We start from the raw sequence: 9,271 nt of genomic DNA, 5'->3' as shown, positions 1-9,271 counted from the left end.
ACAAAAAGCATCCGCGTGTTCGTGAGCTCGGCAAATTCAATCCACTCAGCGCTGTACACGTGAACAATCAGCTTTCCTGTGCGGTGAGAGTTCCTGTATAGTGTCGGCGTGATCTCATTTTTTTGGGAATACTTGTGCGTGGTTGTCTAGCCAGAGTTAATGTGGACTCAGTCTAAAGCAACTCGCCATGCTGTACGCTGTCATTGCTACATTAAACTGTTTAAACCTCGACTCAAGAACCATATAATGAACCAGGCTTTCTCGATTCATTCTTAAGTACTGCAGACCAGAGCACGACCCTTGTATCTGCGTGGTCTTGACACTAAATTCTTCTGTCTCACTCGCATGAGTCGATAAAAAGTTTAAAAGTCTATAAGAAAAGCAAAGCTGTCATTAGGCAGGCTCAAGTATTAGGCGCGTGAGCGTGGTACAGCGCAAAAAACGTGCAAAGTAAATCTAGAAGACTGGTGGTTGCGCGCCTTGTTTTCCTAAAATCGGCGCTTCTTCTGCTGCACTGAGGAAATCCTTGGATATTTTTTCCCGCAATATAGCAGAAGACCCGTTTTCATCGCCAATAAACTCGCCCTAAACTTGAAAGCAGACCTACGCCGCGCGCGTTTCTGCAAGCGCCGGCGGCTGCCGATCCACACTACCGGAACGACGGTGGCGCTACCTCTAGGTCGATCTCGCGGTGAATACCTATGGTTTCAAGACTGCCAGAACCGATACCCCCGTAAGTTTGTGCAATGTTCGTATAATGGACCGCCATGCCGAATCTCAACGATAATTGAATTCTCTATTCCAAGCCAACTTAGCTTTGGTGCGGGGAGTATATGCTTGACGGGAAGAGCCGCCTGGCTATCACGAAGGGTCGTCCGTGTTCCGTATCTTTACAATGTATCGCTTTCTTGCAGGCAAACCTCGGATGTGTTTTGTCATGCTTGTCTCTGGATGCTTATGTGTGCCTCCCGGAATTTCGACATTCTATGATGGGCGATTGCTGGAGTGAGGCGGGCTCACATTATACAGATGACTTGAAGCATGAGCTTTCCGTGTTCTCTGTTTGGAATATTTTCAATAAATAAAAAAGTCGTGATGGTTCAGTAATTAAGATGGCCGGCTATGGAACCCGAGTCGTCGGGTTGAAACTCGACCGGTTCGAATCAGCTCCGAAGGTTATTTGTTTAGTGTGAACGCACTGCAAGAGGTAGTGGTACGTTATTTGCCAGTTATATCCTCCGATCATCTGTCCCTGCTTGCTTGCAGGCACTTGTAAGACCCATTAATGAAACTCCCGCTTTGGAGCCCCTATTCCGAAGTTAGTTTGGCTTACCTCCGCGAGGCACCTCTTCAGTCATTGTCTTCAGTCATTGTCGAGGCCTGAAACCAGCATTTTAAAACCAGATTAGCACACCAGTCAAATCAAATGCAACGAAAAGCACAAATTACATGGAACAAACTTTAGCTTATATCCGCACGATGTGTGTCATCTGCAGATTGGCCGCCGACGGAGGCCACTATGTTGTCACTGTAAGGGCGGGCAGTCTGAAATCTGTGGTTCGGGGCTTGAGACACACCCTGCTTGTTGATTGTCATAACTGGATATTTATTGCTCCTCCTGCATCTTTTGCTTCTGGCACTTTCTTTTGCTGGCAAAAAAAAAAAAAAAAATAAAGACCTCATCGCTTCGCATTTGTGGGGGCAGACAGCCAAACAATATTGGTTCACTAAAGCACCGCGACCACGAGACAAAATCTACTGTCAGTGCACAAAATGAGCTGGCGTTAGCCACACTATCTCAAAATTAAACAATGCTGAGCCGCGCGACGCGCCCATCGCCGCCTTCTCTTTCTCCACTTCAAGTTCACAAAAAGAGATAGAGAGTGAGCGGCTTCGGACAGACATCGACAAAATCCGTGATTGCGGCTAATAGTGCTACGCACTAAAAATATATGCTCTGCCTCGTATAGCGGGTGCTTGACAGAGGCCCACTCGTCGCTTTATATGCAACGGGAAATATCGACGGGTGGTAAGCAGGGCGGCCTTCTTCATTACATTTCGCACCACCGACGAAATGTTTGCTGCATATTCTGCTGTGCACTGCAGGTCTCCAGTTGCTGCCATCATTGTTCTAAAAGCAACACATTCATCGGTAACGCACTTGGCATACCGCGCAACATAAAACAGCTTACTGCTGTCGTCGGACGAGCGCGATCAAGTGGTTACGCCGTTCTGTTTCATACGGTCGGCTCGGAAACCTATAAAACTTCGATCCTGGTGAGTTGGTGTACGTGATGTTGCAGCCCACGACGCTACCATTCGTTTTGCAACTCGGCATTGTTCCGAAAAGGCAACAGCTACGCGCGAAACAGCGCCCAAACAGGATTTCCGAACGCCAGCTGGCCGATCGTATTCTTCCGAGTGTGCGCTCGCCGCTGCGAGGGGCGCCCTAGTCGGCGCGGAAACGACGTTCGTTATGTGCCTATGGTTTAGCTACCGCCGCAGCCTCGTGAGGAAACAGGAGAATTGAACGATGAGGAAAAAAATGAAATAAGAATTAAAAAATAAGACGCAAAATAAAACGAAAAATAACACCTCGGTCCTCATGGTCTTCAGACGGGCACCTTAACCACTACTCTACGGCGGGTTATGATTTGAGTGGTTATTATTGAGTATATGTAGCTACTTTTGCTCTTTCGTACTTTGTATATTTTCCTTAGCTGTAGAATTTGTGGCAGTAATTCACCGATCGCCCTTTAGACACGCTGAATATTTTTCTAGGCTATCACGAGGGTTCAAAAATGTGCCGTATCTTTATAATGCGTCGCTTTATTGAAAGCAAACCTGAAGATATCATAATTTACTAGTGCTGATGTGTTTTTCATCGTCTACGAACGCTTGTAAGTTTTCCTACATACAGAGATATCCGGTGCACTAATACTTGTAATACTGGGCGTTTTAGCTTCACGTGCTACCAGCGGAGCATTGATGTCAATGAATACACTTCCGACTAAGCGGTTTCAATATGTAAACATTCGAGAACGCGTCGCCCGGTGTGCGGCTATCTGCGCATCTTTCGATGGTCAGCGATGTTTGTTTATTTTTTCTCGAACAGTTTTTTGTCATCGCTAGCGAAACGATACGTTCGTGCTTCCACTTTCGCGTTGAAGGCGGCAGATCTTCAGTCGCAGATATGAAGACGCACCGCAAGATCGTACGAGCTGCAGCGACTGTTGTACGCGTAAAAGCGACGCGACGCGCGTATATGCTTGCTAGCGCACACTTCGACGGCTTCGTATTTTCGAGGTATTTGGGAAACGAAGCGTGCTCTTTATGTACAAAATAGTTGTATAATATGTTTGGTATCATGCTTATTTAGTGCTCTGGCGTGTCCGGCATGGTCATTCTGGTTGAGCTTCGTCGATCGGTCCGGATTCTGTTCAGAAGCGGAATACTCTGCCCGGTATCAGTTCCAGAAATGCCGCGTTCGTCCGGTTTCTGGTTAATTGATAAAGGCTGAACCGAAATGAAACCGCGCCGAGCTCTCATTCCGGAAATTCCTGTATGTTCCGTGGCCCTTGTTTCAGAAAGAAAACTGGACACCAGGCTGGAAAAAGCATGCAGCGCTATAAAATAACACCACTACATTTGAAAAAGAAAAAAAAAAGAAAAAAAGAAAAGGAAATAAAAAAAAATAGAAAAGAAAAAAATTTCACATGTGATTCGAACTTCAGACTTCTCAGACAGCAAGCACACACTCTATCCACTACACCACATCAACGTTTTCTTGTTTTCTTTATTGCCTGAATTGGTACAAATACATCAGTAAAATATCGTGGTTGCCATGCCCTTTGGCTGACAACCGTGTCTAATGGACTTTCATTACCACAAGTTCGCCCATCAGACTCAAGACCTCCTCCGCAGCGTCTTGCTGCTTCAAAATTTCTTTTAGTTGATACAGTTGTTCAACAAAATAATCACATACAGATCGTGCATCGACATCACAGTGTCTATAAGCCATCCTACTCCTCCAAATACTGTGAAGGCCCAATAGCATGATGAGGTCATACTGAAAACCATCATTAACAGTTGTCAAGTACCGAATTCCACGTGGCGTCAATGGCAGGTATTTTTAAGTGTCCTTTGTAACACATCCCAGTAAAACACCGCATCCCAACAATCCAGAAACACGCGCTCAACTGTTTCAGGTTTCCTGCATGGTAGACAGTTTGAGCCCCAAGGTACAAAAAGGCCCCTTTCTTCCATCCATGTTTTGATTGGGAGGGTTCCTGTATGCAATTTAAAAAAGAATGTTTTTACGCCCGGTGCAACAGTCATGTTTTTAACTCGCTTGAGCACGGCTTTCCCTGGGCCTTCACAGTATAAGGTTCTGTACAATGGAGCTTGGAACAATTGTGAAATAAGATCCTTGTACAGCCGCTTAGGTGGTACCGTCGCTAAATACTCTACAGAGTACCTCACGCGCAAAAACCTGAACGACCACACCACTTCGCGCAGGAAGCGTGACACAGTGTATCCCCGAGCAGAGCATGAAGAGACTATAAACTCTGGAATTGCACTGGATAGCATGATTTGCATAAAGGTTCTCAGGAATGCATCGTTTTGGTCAGGTAGGAAACAAAACCTTAAAACCATCTGCCGCACATATAGATGCATTAGAGACAACCCTCCGTCTTTAACTCTCCGAAAGAGATTATCTCTGCTAATTCGTTCCCAGTTGGACGACCAAATGAAGACCGCAAATATGCGATGGAACCTTTGTATATTGACTTGAGCACAATACAATGCTTGAAGTAAATACATTATTCTTGCCACCAAAAAGGTATTGCATACAGTCGCACTGGCGAAAATAGAGAGGTTACTTCCCATCCATCCTTTCGTCTTTTCCCGTATTTCTTCCGCTTTTTCATTCCAGTAATTCGTATTTTCCCCGTATTTGTCCAAAGGGACTCCCAAATAAACTCCGGGCTCTGTAGCCCATCTTACTCCACATAAAATTTCCGGTTCCTCTTCTCATTCCCCGTGCCAGACTCCAGAGACTTTTCTTTAAATTAACAGCACTACCAGTCTGCCTGCAATACCATTGTGTTACTTTCAAAGCTTTCGAAACGCTTTCGCGGTCTTCACAAAAAAGCGCCACATCATCAGCGTACGGCAATATTTTCACTTCACATACTCCCAGCTTAAAACCACGGATGTATTTGTTAGCAGTTACCATTCTACACAATGGTTCCAAATATATAGCAAAGAGGAGAGGAGACAGTGGACATCCCTGCCGCACAGATGCTCTTACATCAATTCTTTCAGATAACGCTTTGTTTATCATACGGCGTGTAGAACAACATGCATAAGCCATTTTAACTCCTTTCAATACAACGACACCAACACCATTATGTTCCAACAAACAGTACAATATTTCATGAGACACACGATCAAATGCTTTTTCAAAATCAACTTGAACCATGGCCACTCTCCTGTTTAGAGCATCGCAGCACTCGAACACGCTACGCGCTACATGAATATTATTAAATATGCTTCTGGTCTTTATTCCACATATTTGATGAGGTCCAACAATATATTTTATAATGTATTGCAATCTCTTTGCTAACACCTTCATCAGAATTTCATAATCAACATTTGTTAACGTGATCGGTCTATAGCTTGTAACTTTTAAAAGCATGGCTGGCTCATTAGTCTTGGGAACCAAGACCATATGCGCGATGCTAAACGACGGTGGCAGATAACCCACATCAAAGCACTCCTTGAAAAGCCTATAGAGCATGACAGATAACTCACTCACAACAGGATATGGTGGTAGTGGTTATATTTCGGCTTATGTAGTCGACATTGCTCTTTTGTAGTTTGTGTATTTTTGTAGGGTGTAGAATTGGTGGTCGTAATTGAACGATCGCCCTTTAAACACGCTGAATCTTTTTCCTGGCTATCACGAAGGGTTGTCCGTGTTCCGTATCTTTACAATGTATCGCTTTCTTGCAGGCAAACCTCGGATGTGTTTTGTCATCGTCTTCGAATGCATGCAATTTTTGCTATATAGATATATGCGGTGCACCAACACTTGTAATACTGCTTGTTTTAGCTTCACCTACTGCCAGCGGAGCCGCGACGTCAATGAATTTACTTCTGACCAAGTGTTTTGCATACGTAAACACTCGAGGAAGCGACTCCCGATGTCCGGCTGACCTGTGCATGTTTCGATGGTCAGCGATGTGTTTCATTTATTTTCGAGCGTATTTTATTCTCGCTAACGAAACGCTACGTTCTTGCTTGCACTTTCGCGTTGAAGGTGGCAGATCTTCAGTCGCAGATATGAAGATGCACCGCAAGATCGTACAAGCTGCAGCGACTGTTGCATACGCAAAAGCAAAACGCGATGCGTGTATGTACTTGCTAGCGCACACATCCACGGCTTCATATCTTCCAGGCATTTGCGAAACAGCGCGTACTCGACATATACAGAAAAGCTGTAACGTATAATATGTATGGTTTCATGCTTATTTAGCGCGAAGGCATGTTCCGACGTGGTCATCTTGGTTGAGCTTCACGATCCGGCCGAATTGTGCTGAGAAGCGGAAATACTCTGTCCCGTATCAGTTTCATTCATATCGGGTTTGTGCGTTTTCTGTTAAACCGGACATGACCTGTCCTGTATATGAGCTCAATACAGGACTGGTCCGCCCTTATCATATCCATACCGGACTGGGATGACATGTATAAGATGCATACAGGAAATGGTCTGTCCTGTATTAGCTCTATACCGGACTGGACCGTCCGGATTGAGATTCATACCGGACATGACCTGTCCGATATAAACCCGTTTAAGCTTCATACAGGACTTGTTACACCGGTGCGAAATTTATACGGGATAATACAGGACCGGTTCAAACTCGTTTGTCGCGATACGGGATCTTTCACTAGGGGCGCATCGCAACAGCCGTCGTCCGCCACCGAAGCGGGTGATGATTAATACTTTTTTTGCTCGCCAAAGAGGCGAAACAACCCGAAGGTCAGTTGCAGAGCTGTAGAGGGGGTCGACATGGATCCCATGATACACTCTAGGAAAAAATGTACTAAAAGTGGTAGGAAGTCCTTTGGGGACCAACTGGTTTACCACAAACATTAATTCTTTTGGAGACCGACTGCAGGGGGATAAAAACTTAGTATCTGAAGAACAAACTGTCGGAGGAGGACTGATTACTCTTTCCAGTTGATCTTGAAAATGATCTAAATAGAGCGCACGTTGCACCCTTAAGGACTAACAGTCGATGCTCGAAACCTAAAGAGAGCGCATGTTGCTCCTCTTAGATTAACAATTATCTTCGAAAATGATGCTACTCCTCTAGGAGTAACAGCTGATCCTCAGGTTCTCTCGGAGTGCAAAAGTTACTCCCGTCATGATTAACTTTTTACCCTCAGGAATGATACTTGGCAGAGCCAATATTACTGCGTGAAGATTACCTGTTCATCAATATGAACGAATTTTAAAAGAATAGTCAATAAACCATTGAGAGAAACTTTTTATCCACAGGTTTATCCTTCGCCCTCCGTGGAGAGGCTAGTTTCGGTCGACTGCGCTTCAATTGGCGCTGCAGGAATGTGTGTAGGAATGCAAAAAAAAAAAAACAGTTTAACTTAAGTTTGGAAACATTTATTCATTTCAATTACCATCTTGGCCCAGTCGGCAATGTGGACGGGAGTGGGACAGTACGTGAAAGAGAAAGGGCGGGAAGAACAGGGGTACATTACATTGTAAGTTATGAAACCAAATGATGTTCACTGTCACGATTCAAACAGGCCATCAAACAATGCAGTATTTGACGCAAGCCAAACACCTGAACAGGGGTGTGCTGCGATGGGGTCTTGCGTTGCAAGAGTACTCATACCGAGTTCAAGTGCTCATCTAATACTGGCGCAGACTATTTAGACAGGTCATAAATGTTCATCTGCCCCGGTTGGCATCATCTATGTACCTTTATTGTTTTTTTTCATGTTTTCCATTTTTTACGACTGCCACGTTTTCAGAACACTATAGATTATGTGGACTTTTGTAGTGCTTTGCTGTACTTAAGTGCTTGGTGTGGAACTCCTCTGGACACAGTGATCTGAACGCTGGTGACTGTCAAGGGTGTGTGATGTGCGTGGTGTACTGTGCATGATATGGACGAATAATTGAGAATATCATGTGCCTCGCTCCTTGGGTTGAGTTTTTTCGGCCCTAGAGGAGGAGGAAAAACTTTATTTAGCCCTATAATACTTGGTGGTTTTTGGGACGTCTTCAGAGATGTCTGCTTGTTGAATCCACAAGAGTCTTCTCCGTCGACCTCGTCCACTTCTGCACAATGGTCAGTTGCCCTCAGGTCGGGGCTCCGCTGGCTACTGCGGCTCGTTGGGCTCGCTGTACCAGACTTTGCTGGCCTTCGCAGCGGTCGCTGGACAGCAGTCTCCCATTGCTCCGCACTCGGGTTTCGAATTTTGGGGACCACATCTATGTTTTGACAGGCCCATGTGATGTGATATAGTGTTGGTTTTTCATCGCACCACGGACATCTGTCCGCGTATATGGTAGGGTGCATTTTGTTTAGTATGTGTATGTTTGGGTATAAACCCGTCTGTAATTGTCTCCATATGACAGCTTCCTCTCTGGTGAGAGAACCGTGCGATGGGGGATATCGCATTCTTCTTCCTCTATAGTTTTCTAGTATGGCCGAGTATGCCTTGGGTGCTGGAAGAAGTTCCGCGGACTCGTCGGATGCTCGGAAAGTGGTGTATGCTCGAGCTATCCTGTCGGCCTCTTGGTTCCCTGCCACTACCACGTGCCCCGGTACCCACATAATTTCGTGTCTGGTGTGGTTTACTTCGGGGCTTTCAATTCTGTCGCTCGCTTCGAGGAGTATACGGAGCGCGTGACGACCAATCCTACCATTCATGAAATTTCGACAGGCTGTTTGAGAGTCCGTGAGTATCATTATCGACCGCCCAGTTCTATAGCCCTCGGCCGCTGCTACTCCCTCGGCCTCTGCTACTGTGCAGTGTCGGATAGAGGCGCTGGTCACATCGCGTAGAGGCGAACAACCCACCGTGGCCACTGCAATTTTATTGTGTCTTCCTCTCGAGCACGCGTCGGCATACACGGTCGTGTCTTGAGGAGCGTATGTTTTTGAACAAAATTGGCCCTTGCTTCTCTTCTACCGTGGTGGAGGTTAGGGTCCATGTTTCTCGCAATTGGAGCTAC

The 9,271-nt window shown here is 45.6% G+C and overlaps 1 pseudogene; it reads right to left on the bottom strand.

Annotated features, from left to right (window-relative positions):
* Positions 1 to 1,363: 1,363 nt before the first annotated feature.
* LOC146193932 (uncharacterized) lies at positions 1,364 to 2,338 on the bottom strand (annotated as a pseudogene).
* Positions 2,339 to 9,271: the final 6,933 nt, after the last annotated feature.

This window comes from Amblyomma maculatum, chromosome 4 (genome assembly GCF_055883805.1).
Source record: "Amblyomma maculatum isolate TAMU_Amacu chromosome 4, ASM5588380v1, whole genome shotgun sequence".
NCBI lineage: Eukaryota > Metazoa > Arthropoda > Arachnida > Ixodida > Ixodidae > Amblyomma > Amblyomma maculatum.
Note: the sequence above shows the minus strand (reverse complement) of the source record. Positions and strands in the feature narration are given on the sequence as shown.